Raw genomic sequence first — 15,526 nt, 5'->3', positions numbered from 1 at the left:
CTTTCTGTATACTGATCTGAGCTAAATGAGTAGTAGTTCTGATTGTAGTCCTGTTCCTGTAGTATAGAAATCTTCCCAAAAAGCCCCATTGCAAGCAGTATCACTCTTGCTACATCTGGTAGTGAGGTCAAGTATTTAATAGACGATGACATTATCTAAGGTCATGTCCAGATAATCCTCCTCCAAAGCAGGTTAGAGGAACAGCAGAGGAGTCATGAGGGAAAACGTATGTTAAGCACAACTTTCTTTTTGAGTACACAGTTGTGGCTGGTTCTGCTTTCTGTTAGCCAAGGACAACAAAAGCCATAGCTGTGTGATAAACTTTTTTTGAGCAAGCTGGACAGAAATGCCCTTTAAAATTAATCAAGGGGGGAATAAAAACTCTTTCACTTAGCAACAGTCTCTTAGTCCCTCAGCCCTTCTGAAAGCCTATCCCTCCAAAAGAGGTGCCTCTAGTTCTCTCTGTTCCTTTTGGGCTGTCAGCTGGGAATCATAGCTCTCAGCTAATTTCCAGTATTTGGGTACTGTTTTGTTATACAGTGGGACCAGCTATTCCCACAAGTCCTTCAAGGGGCAGCATGCACTGTTACACTTCTTTATCTCATGCTGTCACACTTCTTTATCTCATGCTGTCCATATTTGCTACAATGGCAAGAAAATTACTTTTGAAAGAAGAATGCTTATGACCCACCGTGTTTTGGACTGTAAATAGAACCTTCTGTCCTGGCGGCCATTCTGGGAGCTGCTGGGCATGGCTTCATGTGAGATTTCAGGGCACACAGTTCCTCGAGTGATCAGATCTGTTACCACTTCAGTTCGCATCTGCAGAAGTTTAACGTATCTCAGATCTTTCTGACAGCGCAAGAGTTTTTGCTGATGCTGAGAACATTTTGCTGCTGGTTTATACCCTTTCCTGAGGAAGCACAGAAAGAGAAGCCAAAGCTTTAATTCTTCTAAACTATTCTTTTTATTTTTCTTTTGATACACATTTTTACCCATAGGCATCTTGGTTGCTAGCTGTACTTGCTAGTCCCACAAGCACTTTGGAATCCTTCTCAAAGGAAGCTTCTTCCTTGTCATTACCAAGTCTCTGCTTGCAGAGAGCTCACAAAAAAACCACACTCATCTCTAATTTCTCCTTGCTGTCTTTTCTAGGAAGACACACGACTCATACCTTCTGCAAGTTTCTAGGGTATGTGGGCTACTACCCACATTGTGTAGTCTGGTTGTTGGGAAAGGAGTGCTGTACAAGTGACCCTCCTCTGTGTTATTAAACACCACAACCAAAGCTTAAATGCTGTGCTGACATGAACTTCATGAACACAAAGGAGAGACTCACAGGTTGGTAAAAGCAGCAAAGATCCCAAAGAGCACATTCCCACACCCTAGGGTGATATTTGTGCTCACAAGAAAATCTGTTTGCTTCTGTTTCTGCTTTGAGTGAAGAGGGACAGAAAGAGACTAGCTGCTCTGATCTACAACTGAAATACAGAAATGCTCTACAGGGCAAAGGAGTGGTAGGATAAGCGCTACAATAGACAAGCAGGCTCAGTCAGCACATTGTTGCAGGCAGATGACGTGCCAGAAGAAGAGAACAGCAGTCCCAAGACAATTGTGGCTGGCCCACAACCTCGGTCTATGTCAACTCTGTGGCCTGTAAGCCAAAGGTTTGCTTTTTTTCCCACTCTCTTGCATACCACACGGCATCACCAGCCTTACACAACTACTGACTTCTCCCTGGATCTTTGGGTGAGAGAAACAAAGCCAGGAGCTGACTCCAGAGAGTAGCGGACAGTGTGTTAGACATTTGATCTGAGAGCTGAACAAGGGCAAAGGCTGCTTTGGCTCTGAAGAGCCCTCCTGCCTTGTTCAACCCAGCCTCCTTGAATTTCCTGCAAGTGTGACAGAGATCTGTGCTCAAGAACAGAGCAATTCCCTTTTCTGGCCATCCAGGTACTTTTTCACAACTATGTTGTTCCCTTTTCCTGATCCTCTCAGTCCTTTGCTGGTCCCTGTAGCAAATGTCTGTGGTTCTTCATGCAGTTTCTATCTTGTTGGAATTGATCCCTTACAAGAGGCTGAAGGATCCCCTGTGGAAAGGCTTGAATGAAAAAAGAAAAAAAAGCCTCCACTGGATTACAGCTCATTGAACATAGCAGAAAGTACTGAAATGAATGAAAATTATACCCAAACTGTGCTATAAGATCATTACTTTCACTGCAAGACCATGACTCTAGCTACTGTGCCTTTGTAAGCTGTACATCCTCTAATAATGGTCATGGGGTCAACACAGTGAGATACATAGGTTATGTTTTCTCAGCCAAAAAAACAGTTATAAGGCAGGTCCTGAAGAATCTCCATATATGCCAATATGTAACCAGCATTAAATTCCTCAGATTAACTGGTCTGGGGCCTCTCTGCAGCAACGCAGAGCGTTAGAATCAAGTGTTTGGAAGACAACAGAAACGATAGTTTAAAATGATGCTGCCTTCACAGGGACGGAGCAAGACTAAGGAGCAAACCAAGGCTGTTTCTACACGCATCAGAGAAGCCAGGGATGGAAAAGATGCAAGAGAACTCAACCTTTCTCCCAGACACTAAACATCGCTAAAAATGGGAAGATTTTCAGCAGGTGGGGAAGGGGGGCAGAAGGGCGCCTGGGAAACTTCACCAGGCCAAGTTCTGAGCGCACAGCAACATCCTACACGCCGTGTGGGATTCTCTACTCGCATGCACACAAAGCCTAGCATCCAAGTGGCCCCCTTATCTTTCCCCTTCTCTGGGCAGCGGCGTTGCCCCCCCGCCCGGGCGGGCAGGCGGGCGGGCCAGGAGAGGGCGCTCCGACACCAACCAAGTGCGGGAATCGCATCCCTCAGCGCTTCCAGCTCATCCAAGGCTCCGACGGAAGGCTGCGGTGTTGCGGGGGTTCGCTCGCTCGCTCGCTCGCTCGCACTCAGAGGCAGACCCAGGCAGAAGAGAGGTGGTCGGGGCGCAGGTTCCCGGCGTGCCGGAAGGCAGCGCTTGCGCTCTGTTTGCAGAGGCTTCCCGTTTTGCTTTCCTGGTAACTTTGCAGGCCCAGTTCTTTGCCAATGGGTAATGTTGGTCTTCCCCCGAGGCAGAAACCGAAGACCATGACTCAGGCAGGGGAGCGATGAGGCTATTTCATACCCTATTTTAGTTCTGTGATTTCCTCATTGAATCTTCTGCTGCCTCTTTGCCAGCGTGCAGTAGCTGCGGGGACAGACACATTGGGAAGCCATGGCTGCTCCCGCAAGAGCAGCTGTGTGCTGGCTCCTGTCCTCTTGCGACTCTCTCAGATCACATCTCTCCCTTAGTTCTGGTATGTATGTCTCCTGCACGGCTAGGAGACAGCCAAGGAGCTTCTTGAGTACAGACTCCACATCTCACCCACCTGCAGCGCCAAGCCCTGGTCTCCTGTGGTGCCAAGGATGCCAGAGGCATCTCTCAAATACCTGTATCAGGCACTAAGGTGCAGAAGACCTTGGCCCACTGGCTCCCCCAGCCCTCTCACCCTAACCCATTATCTGATGGATGAGGTCTTGCACACTAGGCAGAAGTAGTGACATCTTTGGTTCCCGTGATCTAACCCTGGAGCCGGGTTTAACTTCAAAGTTGGCCTTGGTCTATGCAGGAGGTTGGGCAGTGACCTCTAAAGGTCCCTTCCAAACCAAATGGTTCCATGATTCTCAGTGCTGGATAGGTACAGATAAAACATCCTTATTCCTATTTCACACCAGAGAAGAAAAAGGTATAGACAAAGGTATAGTCAATTTTGACCAGTCATACAAGGACTAGAAAAGATTCAAGTGCAGCCAGCTATAACAGGACGTGTAAGCTGATAGCTCCAGCAAATCACTGCCTTCCTCTCTACACTATCCCATTAACACTTATTTTATAAACTCTGTAAATGGGTGGATGGGTTATACTCCTGAATTTAGTGTACATATGAACATCCACAACTTAATTGATGGTGTATATCCATTCCTGTAGGATAATACAGGATTTGCTGATGGGCCTACTAGAAAAATGTCTCATTTGAAATGATCCAGAAGTTTATTTTAATGCTAGCAGGCAGAGGATTGACACTTTTTGTCATTGCAGCTGCTCCCTGATGTGTGTCTGCTGGCTCACTCACTTCTTTAAGATCCAACACCATAAATTCAGAATGGGTTTATTGAAGTCCCTGAGGCTTAATCAGCCTTCTTTTATTACAGCCTGGTAAGAGAACTTGCCGTTAGCTATCAATTTTATTTGATTGTATAGGTGTGTTTTTTAAAAGAAAGTACTCCATGCTTCAGCTTATTTTTAAATCATTCTTAATGCTCTGAGGGGCCAAATTTAACTCAAAAGTGAGTTAACATATAATAAATGAAGTTGCTTTTACTTTGTTCCTGCAGCTGCTCTGATAATATGGTGAGAAGACAAGCTTGACCTAGTGGACTCTACTGTGAACTCGTACTCCGAACTTCTCCGGTGTCCCTAGACAGGCCACTTGCTCTGTGTCACTCTTCAGTTTCCCATCTGCAAAAATGCAGCTAATACTCTCCTGCCTGGCAGGAGCACTAGGAGCAAAACCCTGCTAGGATTGCAAGGTGTTTTAAGACTCAGTGAAGGCCATATAGGAGCCTAGAACAGATAGGTACCTGCATACCCAGACAGCTACAGATTTATTGTGACCCAATCAAGTTTAAGTATTTTAAGATAAAAACTGCTATTTTGAGCTTCTTAGACTCAAGGAAATCCATAATAAAAACAAACCATCAGCGCAGGAATAACTGGGGTTATTCGCACTCAGAGGAAGTGAGAGAAATCACTTGTCAAGGTCACTTTTGAGACCTTGACAGACTGAGAAGGAAACAAAAAGCAAAAAAAAAATCCCCATTACTTATTCAAATGGAGAAAAAATTCCACTGTTTTATCTCCAGCTGAATGCTCCCATAGACTGAAACACTGAAAATGAAAATGAGTTTATACATAGCAGGCCAAACTTACCTTTTCTAAAATGCCTTGAAGAACAGGTCGAGGGCATTAGATTTGGTCCAGAATATTGACTCTTCAGGGGAAAATCAGTTAATCTTGAAAGCACGAAAGCCACCTAATTTACCATACATTGGTGGAGTGTCAGGAGGCAACTGTGTCATGATTTACCCTCTCCATCTCAGGTTTGAGACACTGGCCTAGTTGAAACAGATAAATTAAAAGGTTGACTAGCTTTTAACACACTGGCTAGAGATTTTCCTTCCAAGTGCTGGCACACAGGAAATAGTTGTTTTAAAATAAGCTGGAGTGACACTAGCAAAGCCTTTTGATCAGAAGAAAATTCTGATTCAGCAAAAGCACAAGACAGGTCCTACTGCTGCCTCAGTTCTCTTGTTCCAAAGTCTTAAATACGCAGTCGCCTGTACTGACACCAGTAAACACCACCATTTATCGACAGCCACACAAACTCTTACAGCAGAGATGGGCCTGAACTTCAAAATTCTGGTCTGAATCCAAAGTCTACCCTTTGTCTTCCTGATTCTGGATTTAGAGTTTTATTCAGCCTCAGCTCCAATTCAAAGAGTCACAATTGCAGACACAGTCACAGAAACACAGACAAATGAACTTCCCTAAGTGGGAGCTTCCACACATATATGGGCTTAATTGGATCCTTATCCCTGTAACTAATGACTAAAGGAGCGTGAAACTCAGTGTTACACACTATGTGGAAAATGAGCTCTTCAGTACTACCCTGGCCTTGCTAACTAGCGGGGGTTTTGTGCTCCTGTCCAACATGGCCCAGCTGCACGCTCAGTGTAATGGATTACTGTTGCAATAAGTGCATGAGTTACTTCTTGCAGTAAAGAAGGTCTGGGACCTTTCCTGTAGCGGATCTGCTGTTCTCCCACTTCTGTATTTCAGTGGCCCCCTTTGGTCTGAGGCTTTTCCCCACCAGGTTGCTTCATTCCTCTGCGTCACAGTGCGTGTGTGTGTGTTACGTAGATTGTGGGCACATCAGCGTGGGGTATTTACACAGCAGCCAAAATGTCAAATGTCTCTTTTGCAAGATATGGAGTGTTTCATGTGTGAGTTATTAGCAAGGTATAGATACAGATAAAGACACAGACACACATCTGCATAGTTTTGGAAAATGATGACACCTTCCTGTGAACAGGCTAATGCAAATTGAATCTACTAACACCAGAGGACAGGCAATACGTTGTTCTTAGATGTTATTTGAAGGACAAAAACATTTGGTGAGCTCTTTGTGTGGTAGCAGGAGCAAAGCAGTGCTATTCAAAGCAGAAAATGAAAGAAATACAATAGTGAGAACCTTCTAAGCAACTATGGTAAAATAATTTCTCATATTATTTATTTTTAACCTTGTATTTCACTCTTCGCTTCTGCATTTGATTTTAAATACCGTATTTTTCCTTCTTTCTTTCAAAGGAAATAGAGATCAAAGAGCATTGTAAATCCACAGAAGAGGTTACAGAGATACAGAGATTGCCAGTTACCTTTTGCTGATGCTACCCTTCAACTGTAATAGAAACGTGAGAACACAGAACTGGAAGGGACCATCTGGAACCATCTGTGAGCCGTTCCTCGCTCTGTAGGCTACTATGAATTAGATGTTTAATTGCAAACAGTGCATAGAACATCTACTCCACATGTCACAGGCTATAAAACAGTTCCTATGTAGCATAATTAAGAAAGATGATGGATAATAATGAGCATGCAGCACTGTAATGTGCTATAGAAAGAACACAGCATCAAGCATCATCAGCATCTAAGTTCTGGAGGCTATAATAATTTTAGGGTAGAATGGTTTTAAGACATAAAGCATGAATTTTGCTGTAAGAAGACAAAACAAATAAAAAAAAATCCCAGCACCCGCTACTCTGACACCGGGGAAGATTTCTTCTTTACCTCAGAAGTTGCAATACATCGAGCTTGGAGTGTGTGAATCAGATTCACCTCCTACTAAGTTACAGGAGAGAAGTTTGTGATGGAACCATGTGTTACTGCCTGTAATTCACCTCCTTTTCATTTCCCCCCATCAACAGTACTACAGCCACTGTATTTCAGCCATCAGGCAAGATCTGAAAAAGCTCGAGAAGCCCAGACAGGAGAGTGTAACCCTGGGCCAACTCGCACGACTTGAGTATGTACTACAAAGATTAAAGGGTGTTGTTGCAGTACACTGGTCTGCTGCTGAAAAAGACAGTGCACCCAAAATACTGCTGGTTTTGTGGGCTGCACTGAAACAAGGCCTTTCTTTCTATACATTCCCAGTAAGTCTTCCTTACACAGTGTGTACTGCATCTAAAAATGAAAAGTAATGGCTAATGGACCCTATAACTGGATGGCTTTGGGAGAATGTTATCTTCTAGGGTTAAAGCCAGACTGAGTCCCAGAAGCTTCAGACTGCCACAATCATAAAACAGAGCATAAAACAACTGTCCAGAAGTGAAAAAAAAAAAAAAAAAAAAAAGAAAGAAGCCTACTGGTTCTTTTTCTCTCCCCTCATCCTTAAGGGCTGATCAAGAAAAATATGGTCTGTGTAAATGGAAGGTATTTCATAAATACATTGAGAGGAGCTTACAGCATCCCAGAGGAGCTATTCATCAGCTCCAACAGGAATATGCACTGGGAGGCCTTCACTGAATTAAAAACAAAAAAAAGAGCTATCCACTTATCTCATCATTTGGTTATCTCTGATTTCAAGGAGTGCATAGAGAAATGTTAAGCCCTCACCAGACTTTAAATAAGAGCTCCTAAGCCCAATGTCTTTTTTTCCCCTAAATTACAGGATAGAAATCCAACAGCTTCTCCCTGCACTGTCTTTCACTAAAAGTACATTTTAATTACATTTACATTACATGGGATTTAAATAATGTATTTTTACTGATTTAGAAAAAAGCTATTAAAACCCAGAGTGAGCAATTCAATACTCCATTGACAGACACTTTTAAATACCATTGGCATGTACTAGTGTCCATTCTGCCTGAGCTTCAGCAGAATTTTTATAATTAAATTTGAGATGCTTTGGGGACTGTAAAGTGAAGAAAAAAAAAAAAAAAGTCAGTCAGGGTTCAGTCTTATGAAGTTCTAAACATTTTCAAGACAGATTGAGTGTCCTCAATTTTATCTTAATCCAAATGAAAGTTGATGGTGCTCAGTATCTATCAGAAGGGCTCAGCACTTTGCAGGGTTAAATCCCCCACGAACAAGCAAACAATATGCTCCGGATACTGACAAATCTTTAAAAAACCCTCTAATAAATGACCTCAACCGTGACCTGGAGGGACTATTTCTCGTGGGCCCTGAGATAATTCAGCCTCTGTGCCAGCTCACACTTGAGACTTTCCTGACCAGAAATGGTCAAGTTGTTCGAATTATGAGCTAGTGGTCTTAGGTTTCAAGACACAAATTACTGTCTGTCAGGAAGCAGGAGCTATAAATGAATTTTATTTAGGAGTTGAACAATGGTAAAAGGAAGGGTACTTTATTGCTAAGCCGCTGTTCTCAGGAGACTTCCAGCTTCCATTGAGGAGGTCTGGAAAGAAGAACCTTGTTATATAGAACAACATACTCAGTTCACAATCAGTAAGGCATGTTGACTCCATGCTATGTAAGACTTTCTGCACTGCATCGATCGCTAATCTATGGAGCATGCAAAGAACAGACACACTTTAAGGTTCACTGAAGTATAGATACTTTTGATACAGCACAAAAAGTGAAACTAAGCAGACACATGTTAGAAATCCACCAGGATTTCTGTGGAAGCTGTTAAGAAAGTTTTGAAGCCAGATGATTCTTTTAAAATCACAAGTGAAACTGAGCATTGTACACTTCACTGACTGCATCATATTTTTTCCAACTAGTTGTGTACAACTACCTCAGAAGTAAAAGGGTAATAACTTCTAAACGTCACACCTTTGCTGTGCAGGAAGGCTTTGGGAAGAGTACCAAGTAGGTAGAACTGTGATGTAAAGTTAGACCTGCAGGATGTAGTTGTCAAGTAAAAGTTGTCAAAGAGGCAAGACTGAAGAGGATAATTTGTAGAAAGTACCTTTAAGCTGGGAACCTTAATGACTGCAGAAATTTGGCCTTGCTTATCTCCCAAAGACATTATCCCAATATTAATCCTTTCAGCTTCTGACATGCTGGTACGTGTTCTGTCACGAGAAAGAACCTCTTTTTTCATCAGCCTCCTCCATTCACACAGATACCTGTCATCTCATGCTGACCCATCTCTATCACTTTAACTGGATACTATACAGAATCATGGGACTGCCAGAAGGCAACTTGCTACACCTTTTATACCTTAGCTGGCATGATTAAATCCCTCAGAGTTAGAATACTACAGCATATAATGAACTTGTGCCTTGTCAAATGAAAGGGACAGCCAAGTGACAGAAGGTAGTGGCTTAATACGACACTGCATCATCATGCAGCTCTGAGGAATAAAGCTCAGATTAAATTATTTGGATGGAAAATTTCTGATCATGATTTTTCCTGACAAAAATATTGATATGTTTAAACTGCAGCTTAGTAGGAAAGGGCACTTTTTCTAAATTTATTTACTGAGAAACAAAGACAGAAAAAATACCTGCAATTTCTGTCCCAGTAGAAGTACCAGTCATTCAGAAATTGACAAACAGGATTTGAAACACTTTTTAAATTACATTCTGAGATAATAATAGTATGCACTTAAAAAAAAAATAAATGGTTTAAGTAGGTAGAAAATGCCATTAGCTGAGTATTTTATTTAGATCTCTATATTTCTTAACTTTCAGCTTGATTTTTTTATTCTGTTGTAACATGGGAATATTTTTAAAATTATAACAACTTTTCTCTAATGCTGAGGACTTCATAAGACACAAAACTTACTCTTCTTTAACCATGGACCTGTATTCCATGAAAGACAAAAAGCCATCTGACAAAGGCTGCAGATCTAACTGAGTGGACAATGACAGGAAAAGATTACATAGAGATGCTTTTATAGAAAAAGAAATAAGCATGCATGAATAAGACTTCATCCTGGAGGTTAAAGTGAAAATTGCCAAAAGTTATATTGAGTCACACAGACTTCATGGATTTCCTGACTTTTCTTAAAGCAAACAGTAAAAGGTCCTTTGTTCTATAATAAATATAACAAGATTTCATTATTCTATAATAAAATAACAAGAAGTATTGTTGTGCAGAAAGGGTGCAATAGGACTCAAGATATGGCTCCAAAAAGGAACTGAGTGTGTTGCTTCAGTTTTCAGCAAAGAAGCAACTGTTGAGTTGTAATGAGAATTTGTAATGGACTCATCTGAAGTAAAACCAAAACTAAAACAGCTAAGCATGCTCAAATCACAAGGTAACTGCAACTCCAATTTTTTTTTATTTATTTTTTTTTTAATTGGCCTCTTAAACAGTAAGCCTGGTAACAATCTGTTAGTAAATCTGTCAAGCTGTGGGAGCACTGAATTACTGGCCAATTTTGAATGTGGCAGCCAGAGATAACAGAGGTAAGTGTGATCCGGGCAAAAAAAAAAAAAGGGCATTTGACTGATCTCAGGAGTACTTTAAAGAAAAGTATCATTGAGGGCATGCAGCTACATGCATCTCAGTATTAAACAGGCAAAAAGTGGAACGGGTTTCATCAGAGGTACTTTATGTCAGAACTTCCAAAAATCTTTCTTTGATATTAACAGAAATTTTCTAGAAAAATAAGACACCTTGTATTTCAGTAAAACATTTGGTATGATGCTGCAACAGAAATTAGTAGGAAGGTTAGTAGAAAGCACAAGAGGGATTGTGCTTTAAAGATTAGTGATGACCCAGAAGGGAATATGGAGTACTTCTGATTTTTCCAGATCTTTTCTATTATGATGATTAGAACTGTTGTCCCAGTGATTTTCTAAGGAAAAAAAATATGGAAAATAAGACATTTTAATTAAAGTCTTCAGGAACTCCAGGAGAATATGACACTATGATGGTTGAAATACATAGTTGGAACTGACAAAGGACTGCTAGAAAAAAAACTTTGAGAAGCAGCTTCAAAGGCCAGAGATGATGGTCACAAGGATATTTATATTACTGGCAATCTGAGCTGTCAACAGAAGATACTTAATATCTTAGATACAAAGAAGAAATATCCAAGAACAAAGATGCCAGTCAGGAGTGATACCCAGCTCGGCAAACATTAAAAATGCACTGGAGTTAAGAGAACTCTGTCCTGAAAGATATGGGAATGAAATGGTCCATTTAGCAGGTGGAAGAGTCATCTGTCTATTACACAGTGCCAAACATGCCACATCTGATGGCACTGAGCACACAACCACAGAAATAGAAATACATGGGGTGTGACCACAGCTGGTGGATCTCACAGACCCGTGATGACAACCATGCCTAGCGGTCAATGCATCTGATAAACTCAGAAGTCCCTTGACCCCTCTTGAATGGTGGGAGGGATGGTGACCAACATTTAGTCTTTCCAGTGGTCTGTGCACTTTCCTGCCTGAAGCATGAGGAGTTCTAACAGCCTGGATCACACTGTGAACCCTAAGAAACATGATGTTCCTACTGTGCAATCTCTGCCTTGTAGCACAAAAAAGTGAGACTAGTTTCAAGGGCAGAAACCTGTTTTCAAAGAAGAATCTCAGGAGAAGAGACTCCGCAAGGGTTACTCCCTCAGAAATAATCTTCAATGAATGTAACAGGCTGAAACTGAATGTAACTGTGAAACTATCACAGACTGTGATATGGCATCTGTGGTGCATACAGCGGCCCAGGAAACTGTTTAATAAGCATAAATTGACATGCCAACCCAAAACCCACTGGACAATCCATGTAGACGTGCTTGAAAAGTCCACCTCAGTTCTGTTACTTCCTAACACTTGGCTAGCAAAGCACTTGGCTACACACATACACAAAACCATACTCACTTATTTGTGTTTGTGTATATATATATATACACACATATACATATATATGTAGATACAATCATACAGAATGTACAGAAACTCAAACAAATAAAACAAACAAATAAAATAGGAAATAAAATGTCGTACAACTTAAGTTATATAATATTGCTTGCTGGTTCATTATATTTTGCAGCATGATGCAAACACGTTCAAGTATATTATCATGTGAAAGGATGCAAATACTGGAGTGAGGTCATACAGGGGCTAGTTATCAAACCCAGGCACATTGAATTTTATAAATAAGCTTGTTAAGTAAATTCCAGCCAAATTCTAAACTGGGCAATTAACTTCTGACTGCCCATATTTTCCTTGAGATTTGAAATGGATACAGGTTTCTTTATTTCATGGACTAAACCTTTTTTGCTGTGAATTTAACATTCATGAAAGGTGTCAAATTAATACCCTGGAAACCTAAATCCCCTTTATGCACAGAATAAAGTATGTTACAGAGAGAAGCAGTGCAAGTTGCCTGCATTCTTCCAGTAACACTGTCCAAACTTGACATGGACAACTTTCTAAAGGTTATAGCATATTTCAAGGCAGACTGGAGCAGAAAATTAGGCAAAATGGTATATATAAGACATAACATGATGTTAAACAAGGATCAGACAGCCTTGAGAAGGACTGACAGTTAAAAACCATGGCAACATATGGTTAACCTAAGTGTAGTGGAAGATTAAGCATGGTTAGCTGACATGGGGTTAAGTGGTCCTTATCTATAGTGATGTGTATTTCTCTAAATCACCTTATTTTATCGGTGTCTTTAGTGATATGATTTTCTTTTTTTCCTAAAGCCCTTGGTAGCTATTAAATCCATAGATTCTGCTGAAATATTGAACTGCATGCTACTTCAATGAATACAAATTAGACACAGAAGAATGCCAATAATTGATAAGAGAAGCTAAAAGTATTAATGAAACTCCATGATCAATAGCTGTTAATTGCAAAACCAAATACTTCTTATCCCAACTAGTTTATAAATCAGGCAGACAAGGAACTCTGGCAATGCATCAGTTCAAATTCTATGTAGAGTTTTTCTGTTAGCAATAGTGACAGAAAAGGGGCAAATGTGCATGATAAATATTTCTGTTCTGTATTTTTCTGTTAAAAAAAAAAAGGGAGACTGCATGCATGTTTTATGATGGATTATTTTCTAGTTTAGCAATAACTACAGATGTTGTTAACCATAATCTATTTACGTTAACCATTCCCAGGTCAAATGATTTTTCCAAGCAATTTTAAAGGAGCTGACTTCAGTGTGCTCTTATCACCTGATTGTTGGGTTTTAATATTCATAAAATAAAGAGAAAATTCCAGTTATTAGAAAAAAGACCTAGTTCCATTACACTATCTGGTTCTTAAAGATTCAGCTAAGTCAAACTACTTTTTCCTAAGTATATAGGATGAGAATCGTTATGGCACATTGAACAGGGCAAAAGAACTGATTCTGGATTGCTTCAGGAGAAAAAATTAAAGAATGAAACCAATCTGCATAGTTTCATGGAATACCAATGAATATTTGGAATGCAAAATCCATGTGGTAAAATCAACTTGGGAGACATTAAGTAGGTTTATATCTAACTAACAGCTAATTGATAAACTTAACTATTCTTGAGGAACTGCACAGAATAGGGCATTTCATTTTAATTACACTGAACTTTTCAGTGTCTCAGTGCTATGTAGTACAGCAATTTGAATATATAACATGGATTATAATGGAGTACTGTGTCCAGTTCTGGAGCCTCCAACAAAAGAAGGACATGGAGATGTTGGAGTAAGTCCAGAGGAAGGCCACAAAGATGATCCGAGGGCTGGAGCACCTCTCCTATGAAGACAGGATGTTGTGGTTGGTCAGCCTGGAGAGGAGAAGACTCTGAGGAGACCTTACAGCAGCCTTCCAACACCTGAAGGGGGCCTACAGGAAAGCTGGGGAGGAACATTTTACAAGTGACAGAACAAGGGGAAATAACTTTAAACTGTAAGAGGATAGATTTAGGTTAGACATTAGAAAGAAATTATTCACTAGGAGGGTGGCAAGACTCTGGAACAGGTTGCCCAGGGAAGCTCTGGATGTCCCCTCTCTGGAAGCATTCAAGGCCAGGTTGGATGGGGCTTTAAGCAACTTGATCTAGTGGGAGGTGTCCCTGCCCATTGCAGGGGGGCTGGAACTAGGTGGTATTTAAGGTCCCTTCCAACCCAAACCCTTCTGTGATTCTGTTATGATTTTGTGTCTTTACTGACAACAGCTAAAGGTAATGAAAGTTTGGTGCCACAGTAATAATAGCAGATCACTTTCGCAGAGTGCTCAGGTGACAGGGATCTGTACAGGGGACCTGTCTTACACTGACCCAACTTCATAAATTCTGCTCCAGTGCATTACAGATGTCTTTGTACTGTGGAGACCAATGCAAGGCGTCTTTCAACAGAGAATACATGTCATACTCCTGGGATGCAGCATTTCACCCCAGGGGAAAAATGGTTACTGCAAGTAAATTAAATTAATCAAGTGGGCTGGTTTGGTTCTGGCCTGGTTTCGGTAGCAGGAGACAGGCTCCAAGAGTGGCTCCTGTAAGAAGCTACTAAAAGCTCCTCCCCCAGCTCAGGTAGCCAAGGCTGGGTCATTAGGAAGACAATGGATGCGCCTCTGCGAATAACATGTAAAAGAACTGATATAAGACCTGAGGAGAGGGCAAGAAGGGGAGAGAGAGCTGTGCTGGAGAGGTCATAGCAGGGCTGGGGTGCAGATCCCGAGGGTGGTGAGGAAGAAGGGGAAGAAGGTGCCCAAGCAGAAGCTTCCCTGCAGCCCATGGGGAGATGGCAGCTGTCCCCCTGCACTCATGGAGGAACGTGGTAGAGCATTCCCTGAAGGCCCCAGGAAGGGCGAATGTGGACTTGCAGCCCATGGACTTGGATCTGCAGCTGTGAAGAACCCCGCGCCAGGGGAGGTGGCTGTTCCCGAAGGACCCATGACCTAGACAGGCTGGAGACTTGGGCAGGGAAAAACCTGATGAAGTTCAACAAGGGCAAGTGTAGAGTTTTGCATTTGGGGAAGAAAAATGCCATGTACCAGTACAGGTTGGGGGCTGACCTGCTGGAGAGCAGTGTAGGAGAAAGGGATCTGGGGGTCCTGGTAGACAGGAGGATGACCATGAGCCAGCAGTGTGCCCTTGTGGCCAAGAAGGCCAATGGCATCCTGGGGTGCATTAGAAAGGGTGTGGTTAGTAGGTCAAGAGAGGTTCTCCTCCCCCTCTATTCTGCATTGGTGAGGCCGCATCTGGAGTTTTGTGTCCAGCTCTGGGCCCCTCAGTTCAAGAAGGACAGGGAACTGCTTGAAAGAGTCCAGCGCAGAGCCACAAAGATGATTAAGGGAGTGGAACATCTCCCTTATGAGGAAAGGCTGAGAGAGCTGGGTCTCTTTAGTTTGGAGAAAAGGAGACTGAGGGGTGACCTCATCAATGTTTACAAATACGTAAAGGGTGAGTGTCAAGAAGATGGAGTTAAGCTTTTTTCAGTGATGACCAGTGATAGGACAAGGAGTAATGGAT

This window comes from Apus apus, chromosome 2, assembly GCF_020740795.1.
Source record: "Apus apus isolate bApuApu2 chromosome 2, bApuApu2.pri.cur, whole genome shotgun sequence".
Lineage (NCBI taxonomy): Eukaryota > Metazoa > Chordata > Aves > Apodiformes > Apodidae > Apus > Apus apus.
The sequence above is the reverse complement of the archived record's forward strand: the minus strand, read 5'-3'. Positions refer to the sequence as shown.